Source organism: Euprymna scolopes, chromosome 41 (assembly GCF_053919585.1).
Source record: "Euprymna scolopes isolate OS-2025 chromosome 41, ASM5391958v1, whole genome shotgun sequence".
In the NCBI taxonomy this organism is placed as follows: Eukaryota; Metazoa; Mollusca; class Cephalopoda; order Sepiida; family Sepiolidae; genus Euprymna; species Euprymna scolopes.
Genome location: NC_136522.1, coordinates 20,981,858 through 20,995,848, shown reverse-complemented (window position 1 = coordinate 20,995,848; position 13,991 = coordinate 20,981,858). Strand labels below are relative to the sequence as shown.

Sequence of the window (13,991 nt, the reverse complement as noted above, 5' to 3'; positions counted from 1 at the left end):
TATAGATATAATAGAAAGATTATGCTAGATATATTTCTATTTGTATGAATAATCTATATACAAATTTTAAAATCTGTAGATAAAGAATTTGTTGAGTATATGGGTTGAGAATTGTTCTCTCTCTCTCTCTCTCTCTCACACACACACAGACACACACACACACATTCTCACTTTTATAGATATAATAGATTATGCTAGATATATTTCCATATGTCTGAATACCCTATATACAAATTTTCAAATCTGTAGATAAAAAATTTGTTGAGTATATAGGTTGAGAATTGTTCTCTCTCTCTATCCCACACATTCTCACTTTTATAGATATAATAGACAGATTATGCCAGATATATTGAAATATGTCTGAATGCCCAATATACAAATTTTGAAATCTGTAGATAAAAAATTTGTTGTATACATAGGTTGAGAATTGTCCTCTCTCTCACACACACACACATTCTCACTTTTATACATATAATAGATAGATTATGCTAGATATATTTCTATATGTCTGAACACCCTATATACAAATGTTCAAATCTGTGGATAAAAAATTTGTTGAATGTATAGGTTGAGAATTTTTCTCTCTCTCTCTTTTTCTCTCTCTCTCTCTCGCTATCTCACACACACACATTCTCATTTTTATAGATAAAATAGATAGATTATGCTAGATATATTTCCATATGTCTGAATACCCTATATACAAATTTTCAAATCTGTAGATAAAAAATTTGTTGAATATATAGGTTTAGAATTGTTGTCTCTCTCTCTCACACACACATTCTGACTTTTGTAGTTATAATAGATAGATTATGCTAGATATATTTCCATATGTCTGAATACCCTATATACAAATTTTCTAAGCTGTAGATAACAAATTTGTTGAGTATGTAGGTTAAGAATTGTTCTCTCTCTCTCTCACACACACACACACACACACAAGTTCTCACTTTTATAGATATAATAGATAGATTATGCTAGATATATTTCTATATGTCTGCCTACCCTATATACAAATTTTCAAATCTGTACCCAAAAATGTGTGGAATATATAGGTTGAGAATAGTTCTCTCTCTCTCTCTCTCACACACATATTCTCACTTTTATAGATATAATACAAAGATTATGCTAGATATATTTCTATATGTCTGAATACCCTATATACAAAATTTCAAATCTGTAGATAAAAAATTTGTTGAGTATATAGGTTGAGAATTGTTCTCTCTCACACACACCTACACACACACACACACACACACATTCAACCTTTTATAGATATAATAGATTATGCTAGATATATTTCCATATGTCTGAATACCCTACATACAAATTTTCAAATCTGTAGATAAACAATTTGTTGTAAATATAGGTTGAGAATTTTTTGCTCTTTCCATCACTCACATTAACACTTTTATAGATATAATACATAGATTATGCCAGATATATTTACATATGTCTGAATACCCAATATACACATTTTCAAATCTGTAGATAAAAAATTAGTTGAATATATAGGTTGAGAATTGTTCTCTCTCTCTCTTTCTCTCTCTCTCACACACACATTCTCACTTTTATAGATATAATAGATAGATTATGCTAGATATATTTCCATACGTCTGAATACCCTATATCCAAATTTTCTAATATGTAGATAAAAAATTTGTTGAATATATAGGGTGAGAATTTTCCTTCCTCTCTTTCTCTCTCTCTCTCTGGCTACCTCACACACACACACATACACATTCTCACATTTATTGATATAATAGATAGAATATGCTAGATATATTGCTATATGTCTGAATACCCTATATACAAATTGTCAAATCTGTAGATAAAAAATGTGTTGAATATATAGGCTGAAAATTGTTCTCTCTCTCTCTCTGACTCTCTCTCTCTCTCTCACACACACACACATGGTCATTTTATAGATATAATAGATAGGTTATGCTAGATATATTTCTATATGTCTGAATACCCTATATACAAATTTTTAAATCTGTAGATAAAAAATTTGTTGAGTATATAGGTTGAGAATTGTTCTTTCTCTCTCTCTCACACACACATTCTCACTTTTATAGATATAATAGATTATGCTAGATATATTTCCAAATGTCTGAATACCCTATATACAAATTTTCAAATCTGTAAAGATAGAATTTGTTGAATATATAGGTTGAGAATTGTTCTCTCTCTCTCTCTTTCACACACATTCTCACTTTTATAGATATAATAGATAGATTATGCTAGATATATTTCCTTATGTCTGAATACCCTATATACAAATTATCAAATCTGTAGATACAAAATTTGTTGAGTATATAGGTTGAGAATTGTTCTCTCTCTCTCTCTCTCACTCACTCACTCACTCACTCACTCACACACACACACACACAGTCTACCTTTTATAGATATAATAGATTATGCTAGATATATTTCCATATGTCTGAATACCCTGTATACAAATTTTCAGATCTGTACATAAAAATTAGTTGAATATATAGGTTGAGAATTGTTCTCTCTCTCTCTTCTCTCTCTCTCTTTCACACACATTCTCACTTTTCTAGATATAATAGATAGATTATGCTAGATATATTTCCATATGTCTGAATACCCTATATACAAATTTTCTAATCGGTAGATAAAAAATTTTTTGAATATATAGGGTGAGAATTGTACTTACTCTCTCTCTCTCTCTCACGCACACATTCTCACTTTTATGGATATAATAGAAAGATTATGCTGGATATATTTCCATATGTCTGAATACCCTATATACAAATGGTCAAATCTGTAGATAACAAATTTATTGAATAGATAGGTTGAGAATTGTTCTCTCTCTCTCTCTCGCAACCTTACACACACAACCACACGCAAACATTCTGACTTTTATAGATATAATAGATCGATTATGCTAGATATATTTCCATATGTCTGAATACCCAATATACAAATTTTCAAATCTGTAGGTAAAAAATTTGTTGAATATATAGGTTGAGAATTGTTCTCTCTCTCACACACTCACATTCTCACTTTTATAGATATAATGTATAGATTATGCTAGATATATTTCTATATGTCTGAATACCCTATATACAAAGTTTAAAATCCGTAGATAAAAATACGTTGAGTATATAGGTTGAGAATTGTTCTCTCTCTCTCTTACGCACACACACACACACACACACACACACACACACATTTTCACTTTTATAGATATAATAGATAGATTATGCTAGATATATTTCCATATGTCTGAATACTCTATATACAAATTTTCAAATCTGTAGATAAAAAATGTATTGAATATATAGGTTGAGAATTGTTGTCTCTCTCTCTCTCTCTCTCTCTCTCTCTCTCTCTCTCTCTCTCTCTCTCTCTCTCTCTCTGGCTACCTCACACACACACATTTTCACTTTTATAGATATAATAGATAGATTATGCTAGATATATTTCCATATGTCTGAATACCCTATATACAAACTTTCAAATCTGTAGATAAAAAATTTGTTGAGTATATAGGTTGAGAATTGTTCTCTCTCTCTCACACGAAACTGTGCGCTCGGCTTCTTCCCCCCCTTCCCACCCCAAATGCTTGGGAAACTGTGCACTGTTTTTGTTGGTTTTCAAGCTGCCTCTTCCCCCCCACACACACACACAGTTTAACAGTAGTAGGAGGTCAAGAGAAAGAGGGTGAGAGAGAGAGAAGAGTAAGTTGGTGAGAGAGAGAGAAAAGAGAAAGAGGGTGTTGGTTTTATATTTTTATTATCGTCTAATATTTTGAAAGCTGAATTTCTAATAAAATGTGCATCTATAGGAGATAATGCCTGGGAATGTGTTCCCCCCCCCCACAGTTTAACAGTGGTGTGACGTCAAGAGAAAGAAGGTGAGAGAGAGGGAAGAGTAAGTGGGTGAGAGAGAGAAAGAGAGAGAAAAAAAAGAAAGACGGTGTTGGTTTTGTGAAAAAAGTTGTTATTTACAATTGTTCGCATTCTTGGCCTTTTGGTCAAGATCAAAGTGTAGTATCTGTTCTTCAGATGCTGCACTTCTATTTCTTGTTCTCTTTCGGTGGAGGAGAAATCCTCCACGACTGAGACAATTTTTATTTTTGTACCTTTTCTCCACGTTAAAAAACGACCCTGGTGTCTAACTCTGTCCCGTGGGGAGGCATAGTAAATAGGTACAATTGTTCGCCATTAGTGGATGTTGACGTCACGTCACGTGACATGACTAAGCGTTTTTTTTTTTAGTATGAATAACATTTTTTGTTTTAATTATAAAGTCTACACTTAATTTTATAGAAAATGCTGTATATATAATAGAAAAAAAAAATTACTGGTTTTGTTGGATTCAAGTGGATCCCCCCCCCCTCCAGTTTAAGAGATAGCAGGTCACGTGGTAATATACAAAATGGCTAGCGTAAATATAAAGATCGGTTTTTTTATCGACGAATATTTTGAAAGCTGAATTTTTTTTTATTCCTGTACATTTTTTCCTGATATTTTTCGTTAAAACTCTTGTATAAATACTATTTTTAACCAGTTAAATACGTTGGAGACATTGTCATGGAGTTTAATAATCTCTAGAACAAAGCAGAAGAGAAATTACAAAAGTATCGGTAAAACAAAGTGTTTGTTTACATTTGTTCGCCATTACTGGATGTTGACGTCACGTCACGTGACATGACTAAGCGTTTTTGGATTATGTAATATTAACATTAAAATGACAGGTTTTTTGGGGGGCCCCCCTAGGAGAGAAATGATCAGTTCACCCCCTTTTAATGGTCCGTTTGGTGTGGAATTTCGATATTTGTCATGCGGGTGATCAAGGTTCAATATGATACATAATTTGTCAACTTTGGTTGTGTCTGTCAAAAGTTTGAGCTGACGTCACGTCACGTGACACGTATTGAATAACGTTAAAATGACAGGTTTTTTGGGGGGCCCCCCTAGGAGAAAAACGATCAGTTGACCCCTTTCTACTGGTCCGTTTGACGTGAAATTTCGATATTTGTCATCCGGGTGATCAAGGTGCAATATGATACCAAATTTGTCAACTCTGGTTCCGTCTTTCAAAAGTTTTAGCGTTACAAACAAACATACATACATACATACATACATACATACATACACACCGATTTTTGCCTTTTATATATATAGATTAATGTATGTTGCCTAGTTCAACCACCAAACTCTTCTCTTGGGACACAAACCAAACTTGCCCTTAGCCACGACAGCATTGATATGACTCATTAATACAAGATGGTGACCTATCCACACGTGGACTTTCTTTCAATACCATTTTGACAGGCAGACTTACTTCCAAACTATAGATTTTTAAGAATATTTTTCTATTATGGGTTTTAAAACCATTTTTGTCAACGGCACTCATGGACTTATCGTTGCCATTATTTATTATAACATTTTTAATGAAGATGACCAGTAAAATTGATATAAAATACTGGAATAATACTTTGCCTTTCTACAGGTATATAACAGACTGGGGACGAAATAGGGAATAAGGACCCCAACCGACTTCACTGCAAAGATAGAAACAAAAGAACAGATTTCGGTCGACACCAATTTGCCCTTGACTTTCACACACACATTTGCGATTGTTTCATGGATTTTCACGTCCAAGAGTGCATTTTTATATATTTACAAAACTTTTTATTAAAACGATTTAAACCAAACTTTGGGTTGATATTTTTATTTTAAAGTTGATATAAAATGTTAGAATGTGACATTGTCTACACACTGATCAGATATCAAGGTAGAAAAAAAAACAAAAAACAGCGAAATCTGAAACAAAATAATTCATTCTGGTGTAAGATGAACTTGACCAAATAGTCAGAGCTAAACCATGTAAAAGTACAACTCACCCCTGGTAACTCTTGTAGGAAAGTTTGGTAGAAATATCTTCTGTCTACTTCCATTCTTCGATGAAAAGAATAGCACGAATCTGTGAAAGCAGCTAAAGGGTGTCATTTTGATTAATCAAAAGTTTGAGAAGTTTGCTGTATTTTTTTTTTAAATTTGTATTTAACATGAAATATGAAGAATAGTATTTAAGAGAGATGAGTATTTAGTATAATAAATAAAACCATTTTACTTCTTAACTTGTTCTATTCACAATAACTTTTTTAGAATGAGAAATAACAAATTTTGAGGGTAACCAAGCACTTTTGACTGCTAGTATATATATATATAATTCAAATGCCACCGTGTTTGAATATATGGTTAAGTTGCAGTTTTAGTCAGTCAGAACTGCTTTAAAACTTAACCTCTCACTTATTTTTCAACCAAATTTCAAACAATTATTACAGTTTATATATCACCTTCTCAGCTACACTGTGAAAAAAACTTTTCAATTTTCGTTCAGTAAAACAAAAATTATGATAAATTTACTGGTGTTCAAAATCGTAAAAATTCATAAGGAGGTGAGCAACGTTTTTTATGACTGGTTTCCATAGCAACCGCATTGCTTCAGTGACTAGTGTTGCTACTAATTCACCGCTCTTGCGAAAAGAGAAGTAACAAATGAAACAGAGAGAATGAAAGCAGACTAGTGCTGTACATTGTTTTACACATATGTAGGTTATGTTTATGGGGGCAAAAACTAAGACTGAAATTGAACAAAGAATAAGTGAATTTACTAGAATCCTGGAAAAATCATGGATTACAATAGAAAAATGCGATCATGAAAAGTAATATGGTTAAGCTTAAACATGGAAAAGTAAAGGTATAGTTGTTAAAACTGGAAAAGGAAAGGACAAGATATTCTAATAAAAAATATAATAAATTTATAACTTAAAATATTGCAGCATTAAGAATTTTTTTTTCAAAATCCAATTTAACATTATATAATCAATTCTTAATGCTGCAATATTTTAAGTTATAAATTTATTATATTTTTTACTAGAATGAATATTTTTTCCTTTTCTTTTCCACGTTTAAGCTTAACCATATTACTTTTCATGCTCGCATTTTTCTACTGTAATATATACTAACCTGGGTGGCCGGCATTGCCTAGGTGTTTGGATGTGCGTGTTGAGCAAAAAAAAAAAAAAAGTGGTTGTAGCAAGCACAAACCCGTGCTGCAAAGGAGGAATACAACACAAAAAACGTGACGTCTTTGCTGTTTCGCCCATCGCCAAACCGGAAGTGATATAGGTTTAAATTAAGGCTAGTCAATCGAAAAAAGAGGATGGCTTTCGAAAACATCAGAGAAAAAGTGCCCAATTAAGGGTGAAGTGATTAATGTCTTTAGCCATTTTTTCCGTATTTGTCGGCTGAAGGGTCGGCTTCACAACGACACTGATCTTATGAAAATCCGTAGCCTGTCGAAAGTTTAAGGCAGACAAACATACACACATATATACATATATTTAAACAAACAGGTGAGATTTATATGATAGATTATATTGGACTTGTGCACCACCACCGAGAATCGAAGCCAAAACCTTCAGCTTACAACTTATTTTTTCTCAAATCTCAGTACCCTGTATATCAAATTTCGCATCTGTAGGCTTAAAATTGACAGAGTTATTGCGTAGGGAAATGTACACAGACACACACACAGACACTTTCACTTTTATATATATATATAGATATATTTGTTAGTGTTGGGACGATTAATCACAATTGGAAAAATTGGAACTTTTGGTGGTACTGGAAAAATTTGTGCCTATTTTCCAATGTCCAAAACGATTCCTTTAATTATCTTTTTTATTTGATTTTCTTTAAAACAAAATCTTCAACTAGTAATAGTAAAAATATAATCTATTGTATCTATACAAGTGAAAATGTCTGTCTGCTTATGTACATTTTCCTACCAAATAACTCTGCCAATTTTCGGTCTACAGACTCGAGATTTGACAAAGGTTATTGAGATTTGGGAAAAATTTTTTAATTGGTATTCGGCCGGAAATTTGGCTGTTAAGGGGTCAAAGTTCAACGATTTGACCTTTGAGAACTCTACCAAACTCCCCCGCCACTTGAAATTTTAGATATAGGTTACTTGGACATGGATCTAACTTTTTAATAAATGTTAAGAGGTCAAAATTGGTGTCAAAGTTTTTAAAAAATTGACCTCTGCGATTTCTATCAAATTACTCAGCCAATTTTTGGTCTAAACATTGGAAATTTCACATAAGGTGTATTCAGACATAGGGCAAGCTTTTTAATCTTTTTTTTTTTTTTGCTGAAAATTTGGCTTCCATGGGGTCAAAGTTCAAAAGATTTTACCTTTGCGGTCTCTAGCAAACTATTCAGCCAATTTTGGGTCTAAACATTTGAAATTTTACATAAAGGGTATTCAGACATGCAGAAAGCTTTTTAATCAGTTTTGGGCGAAAATTTGGCTGCCAAGAGGTCAGAGTTGAAAGAGTTGACCTTTGCAGACTCTACCAAATTCCTCCGCCAATTTTGGATCTAAACACTTGGAATTTTAGATGTAGGTTACTTGAACATGGGTCAAACATTTTAATTTAATTTGAGCCCAAAACAATAAATGTTAAGGAGTCAAAATTGGGGTCAAGTTTAAAAAATTTGACCTCTGCTGTTTCCACCAACTTTTCTCTATGGTAGTTAAGGAAGTCTATTATATAGAAAGGCATTACGGTACATATGCACAATTTCTATATATACATATGCACATAAAGTTATGAACAATACATTGAGCCTGGGCAAAGCCGGGCTGGACTGCTAGTATATATATAAGTCATAGGAAAAAATGTTGATGAAAGATAAAATTGAATAAATTATAATATTTATTGTTCCATCAAAAATTCAAACAGGAAATTATAATAAAGAAAATCCTTAACCCATGAATTTTCCAAGATAAGCCCTTTTCATCAGAGGATAAGCATTAGTAAAAAGTGCATCACTGGTTAACATAAATTTGAAAATATATAAAAACAATTGTAAGAAAAACTTTTTTCTTACAAAGAATACAAGACATTTTCAATAGAATAACAAACCAAACAAATATTTCATTAACTAGCTGGTCGCCCGGCATTGCCCAGTCATGAAGTATGCATAAATATTATATTTTAATTCATACAGATTTTTTTATTTATTATTATAGAGCCAATTCTCTATTAATTATTATCCAATATATATAGTATTATTTCAAAATAAAAAAAAGTGTACCATTCACTAGAATTGAAAGCACAACATTTAGCATTCCAGCTTTGTCGATATTAATCTCTCCAGCATCGTTACCATCTGAGCTACGGACAGATGAACATGAAAGGTAAAAAATTAAGTGACTTTGAGCTATAAACGTTTACTTTTGCACAAGTAACAGAAGGAGTAGTGTTTTATTTTTATTCAAGGTCAAATTTTTGTTTTCAATTTTGACCACTTTGCAGCAATTTTTTTTTTTTTTTTTTTTACACAATGATCACCACTTATCAAGGCCCGGAAGCCACTCAGGGATAAGGGTTATTGCAAGTACATTACGTTAGTGTGGAGATTTGATGAAGTGTTTACTTAAGGGGGCGGTTCATTAGGAATTTGTTAACATTGGACTTGAAGACATCCAAGTTGTAGTCCGGTGGGAAGCAGGCAGACGGAACAGAGTTCCACAGGCGTGCAGTTCTAAGAAAGAAGCATTGTTCATGGAATCCACGTTTTGATTTAGGCACAGAAAAAGAGTGGGGGAAATTTTTCACAGTGGATTCGGCGAGGGGGGACCAGAGATTGGAGTTCAAACGAGCACCTGCCATGGAAATAACGATAAAACAAGGATATGCTCGCAACATCTCTTCTGTGGGAGAGAGGTTGCAGGGTAGAGAAAAGGGCATCCCCCACTAAGCCACGAAGTCTATTTTGTACTCTGTCAAGGCAGGATAGGCTGTTTTTAGCAGCTCCTGCCCAGACAATTTTTGCCGGCTACAATCCAAATGGAAAGTGCTACAGGTTCAAATATCCTATATATCAAATTTCAACTCTGCAGATCAAATATTTAGAGAGGAGTGTAGGAGAGACTTTTTGCACAGACAGAAAGATCACTTATATATATATAATTATTTACTATAATAATTATAAAATACCGACAGACACTAGTGTTTCATCCTTTTGGGAATCATCAGTACAAGATGTCACGATTAACATCAGTTGATAGATCGAAACCCAGCAACAGACGCCATCTCTGGCTTCATTAGCAAGGACTCAATTCATTCAGCTACCCATTAACCACGGTAAATATTGTTGAAATTTAAACATTTATTTTTTAAATGCTTTTTAACGTCTGTCAGAGTGATCTAGTCATTATATTATATTATATGAGAGAGAAAAAGAGATTAAAAAAAAAGGAACAAACCAAGTTATGTGTCCATCAACGTTTCGTCTTTATTGCAAGACTTTCTCTAGATGAATGAAATTAAGAAAACAAAACACCAGTACAAATATTTGAAAATATACTTTTGATGTAATGAAATGTATGACTGTGTTACATTTCAGAAACAGGAAAAAAGCCGTTGGAAATTCAAAAAGGTGATGGGGCATAGCGTTGTCAAAGAGAGTTAGGGTTAGGGTAAGATATTTTCAAATATTTATACTAGTCTTTTGTTTTCTTAATTTCATTCATCCAGAGAAAGTCTCACAAAACGTTAGTTTGTTCCCTTTTTATCTCTCTATTTCGTTGGAATACTATTTCCATTATTCTCATCATATATATATATATATATATATATACTAGTATGGGTGGCCAACGTTGCTTGGGTGTTTGGAGGTGTGTGTTGAGCAAAAAAACAAATAAGTGGTAGTAGGAAGGCAGGCTCGAACCCTTATCGTGAAGAAGGAAAAGAATGGGGGTAAAACGTGACGTCTTTGCTGTTATGACCACCGTCAAACCGGAGTTGACGTAGGTTTAAATTAAGGCTAGACAATCGAAAAGAGGGGATGACTTTCGAAAATATCGGCGAAAAAAGCGACCCCTCCCTGTAGAAAAGTGCCCAGTTAAGGGTGAAGAAATTAATGTTTTAGCCAATTTTTCGATATTTATCGTCTGAAGGGTCGAACTTCAAAACGATACTGATCTTGTGAAAATCCATCGCCTCTGTCGAAAGTTTTAGGCAGACATGCAAACATGCGAACATACATACATACATTTATATATTAGTAACTCAAATTTTCGACCCAAACCGATTAAAAAGCTTGCCCTATCTCTGAATACACTTTATGTAAAATTTCAAATGTTAAGACCAGAAATTGTCTGAGTAATTTGGTAGAGACCGCAGAAGTCATTTTTTTTTTTAACTTTGACCCCTATTATGACCCCTTAACATTTATTGTTTTGGACTCAAATCAAGTTATTAAGTTAGATACATGTCCAAGGAACCTATATCTAAAATTTCAATTGCTTATACCCAAAATTGGTGGAGGAGTTTGGTAGAGTTCCAAAGGTCAAATCGTTGAACTGTGACCCTTTAACAGCCAAATTTCTGACCAAAAACGGATTACAAAGATTTTCCCAAATCTCAATACCCTGTATATCAAATTTTGAATTTGTAGACTCAAAATTGACAGAGTTATTGGGTAGGCAAATGTACTCAAACAGACAGACACACACACACACTTTTCCTTTATATATATATATATATACGATTGCTACTCATTCACAGAAGTTTGCCATCTCTTCAATTAAGTGTTGTGCAGCTGTGCACGTAGGTGACTTTTTATCCAGCTTTAGTCCTGCATGAAAGTACACATATGTGACATAAAGCCCTTCCTTTTTGCAAAGGTGATTGCATGATAATGTTGTGAATCCTCGAATGTGTGCGAGCCTTTTCTAGTCTCGCACAAAAACACACATTCACATTTCAAGCTATGTCATATACATACGCGCCCACGTCCACACACGTACATATATTCACGTTCGTGTACATACACTCACATTCACGTGTATATATACACGCTAACGTATACACATGTATTCATACATGCGCACACGAACGCACACATGGACGACGTCACTTCCGCATTCTAAGGAAATATACACATGCGCAAATGACCACCGGAAACGAGTATAAAAGAGAGAGCAACAACCGGTTTCTTTTTTTTAGGACTAACTCTCGACCAGAGAGGTTGGGCTAACCAGCCGCACGCTTGCACGCGTCAACACCCCTGCGACTATGTATGGGGCACGAGCTAACAGACCGTATGTACGCATTCACACTCTTTCTCTCTCTATCTACTACTGGTCCTTGAGAACACCACCGCGTAGCTGACTGCTAACATGGCGTACAGCTTAACCTCTATCCTCTTCTTTGTCTACACGCTGGACTATCATTCTCATTTCCACTACAACACTCTTCTCACGCGCAAACAAACGATAGTGACCCGAACTTGAGATGAACACACATTTCCTATTTTTTCTACAACACCAACCCCGCAACGAACATTGGTTACACACGCGTGGACATGAACACATGTTATAACTAAAACGTTCATTCTTTCAACAGCAAATAAACGACGTTTATCTTATCCATCAATTGAGTCTTTGTTTCCTTCAATTCCATTCGTTTCATTATTTTCTTGTGGCAAGCTAGGGTATTATACCACTGGTCCGCAACAAATGTCTTGTCAGGCTACTTTTAGATTTTCAGATTAGACCACAAATGTGACAACTTAGCATTGCCAGTAAAAGCCTCGTCATAAGACTCATTCCTGTCTTTGATTGGGTGATTACAGATGATTTACAAAACCAGCTTTTAAGAAAAGGTATCTGCTACATACAGTGCACTTTGGTTCTTGTAATTACTCTGGCATTATATTTTCGTCCTGCTTTCTTAAAATACGTTTTAAGACAGCAAGATCTACACACTGCTCTTCAAAAATCTTACAACTTTCTCTGATAGTTTTTCTCCATAGTGATCGATCTTTTGCATGGGCTCCCCAGTTATGTACACCCATCTTGAGTATTTTCAAATTGTTTTTCAGAAAATCCTTAAACCTTTTTTTTTTTTTTTTTTGTTTATGTTGTGGTCTTTTACCTCCATGTATCTCATTATAAAAGAGTTGTTTAGGAAGTCTTGTCCTCCATCCTAACCAAGTGTCCAGCGCATCTGATTTTGAATGATTTTCATTTCTATACTAGTACGATTTGATCATTCAAGAACTTCAGGCAGTAGAGTCCACTTAATATTAAGTATTCTCCAAATACAACTTTGGTGAAACCTTTCCAATAACTAGAGATGCCTTCTATATGTTGTCCAAGTCTTCTGAATTATAAAATCATTTCTCTCTGATAGGTTCATAAGAGTAATGGTTGATGGGCAGAAATCAGAAGCTCACAGTATTAATGCTGGAGTCTTTCAGGGGTCCATCCTCTCTTCCTGATCTACATTAATGATCTTCCAAATCACATCCTTACATCATTCATAGACATTTATGCTGCTGACACATCTAAGACCGTAAACGACCAAGTTCTCTCCGATTCTCTCTCCTCTGATCTTGAGCAAGTGGTACAATGGAGAAAGAGGTGGCTTGTTACTTTTAATGCATCTAAAACCAAGCTTTTATCTTTACATCTTCGACGCTCGGATCCCCATCTGGCATCAACTGAAATGAATGGCTCTCGTCTTCAGGAGGCCTCAAGTTTTGACAAGCTTCTGGGCTTGATCTTTACTCCTTATCTGAAATGGAACACATACATTAAATCTGTTGCCAAGGCCGCTGGAAAAATGGTGGGATCCTTCTATCAATCCAGTAGATATCTCACTACTGATGCAATTCTCTATCTATATAAGAGCCAGGTACGTCCAAGGATGGAGTACTGTTGCCACATCTGGGCAGGAGCTGCTAGAAAGGACTTATCCTGACTTGATAGAGTTCAAAATAGACTTTGTAGCCCCGTAGGGGATGTCCTTTTCTCTTCCCTGCAACCTCTTTCTCACAGAAGAGATGTTGCGAGTTTGTCTCTGCTGTATAGTTATTTTCATGGAAAGTGCTCGACTGAGCTACAATCTATGGTCCCCCCCTCGCCAAACT

At 34.3% G+C, this 13,991-nt stretch overlaps 1 protein-coding gene and 1 pseudogene across 1 annotated transcript in view; one reads left to right on the top strand and one right to left on the bottom strand.

The window, feature by feature from the left end:
• LOC145266401 (uncharacterized) overlaps positions 1 to 13,991 on the bottom strand; it is a 109,335-nt gene that overhangs the window by 79,162 nt on the left and 16,182 nt on the right. The gene's annotated exons all lie outside the window — the stretch shown is intronic.
• Positions 3,980 to 4,113, top strand: LOC145266797 (U2 spliceosomal RNA; annotated as a pseudogene).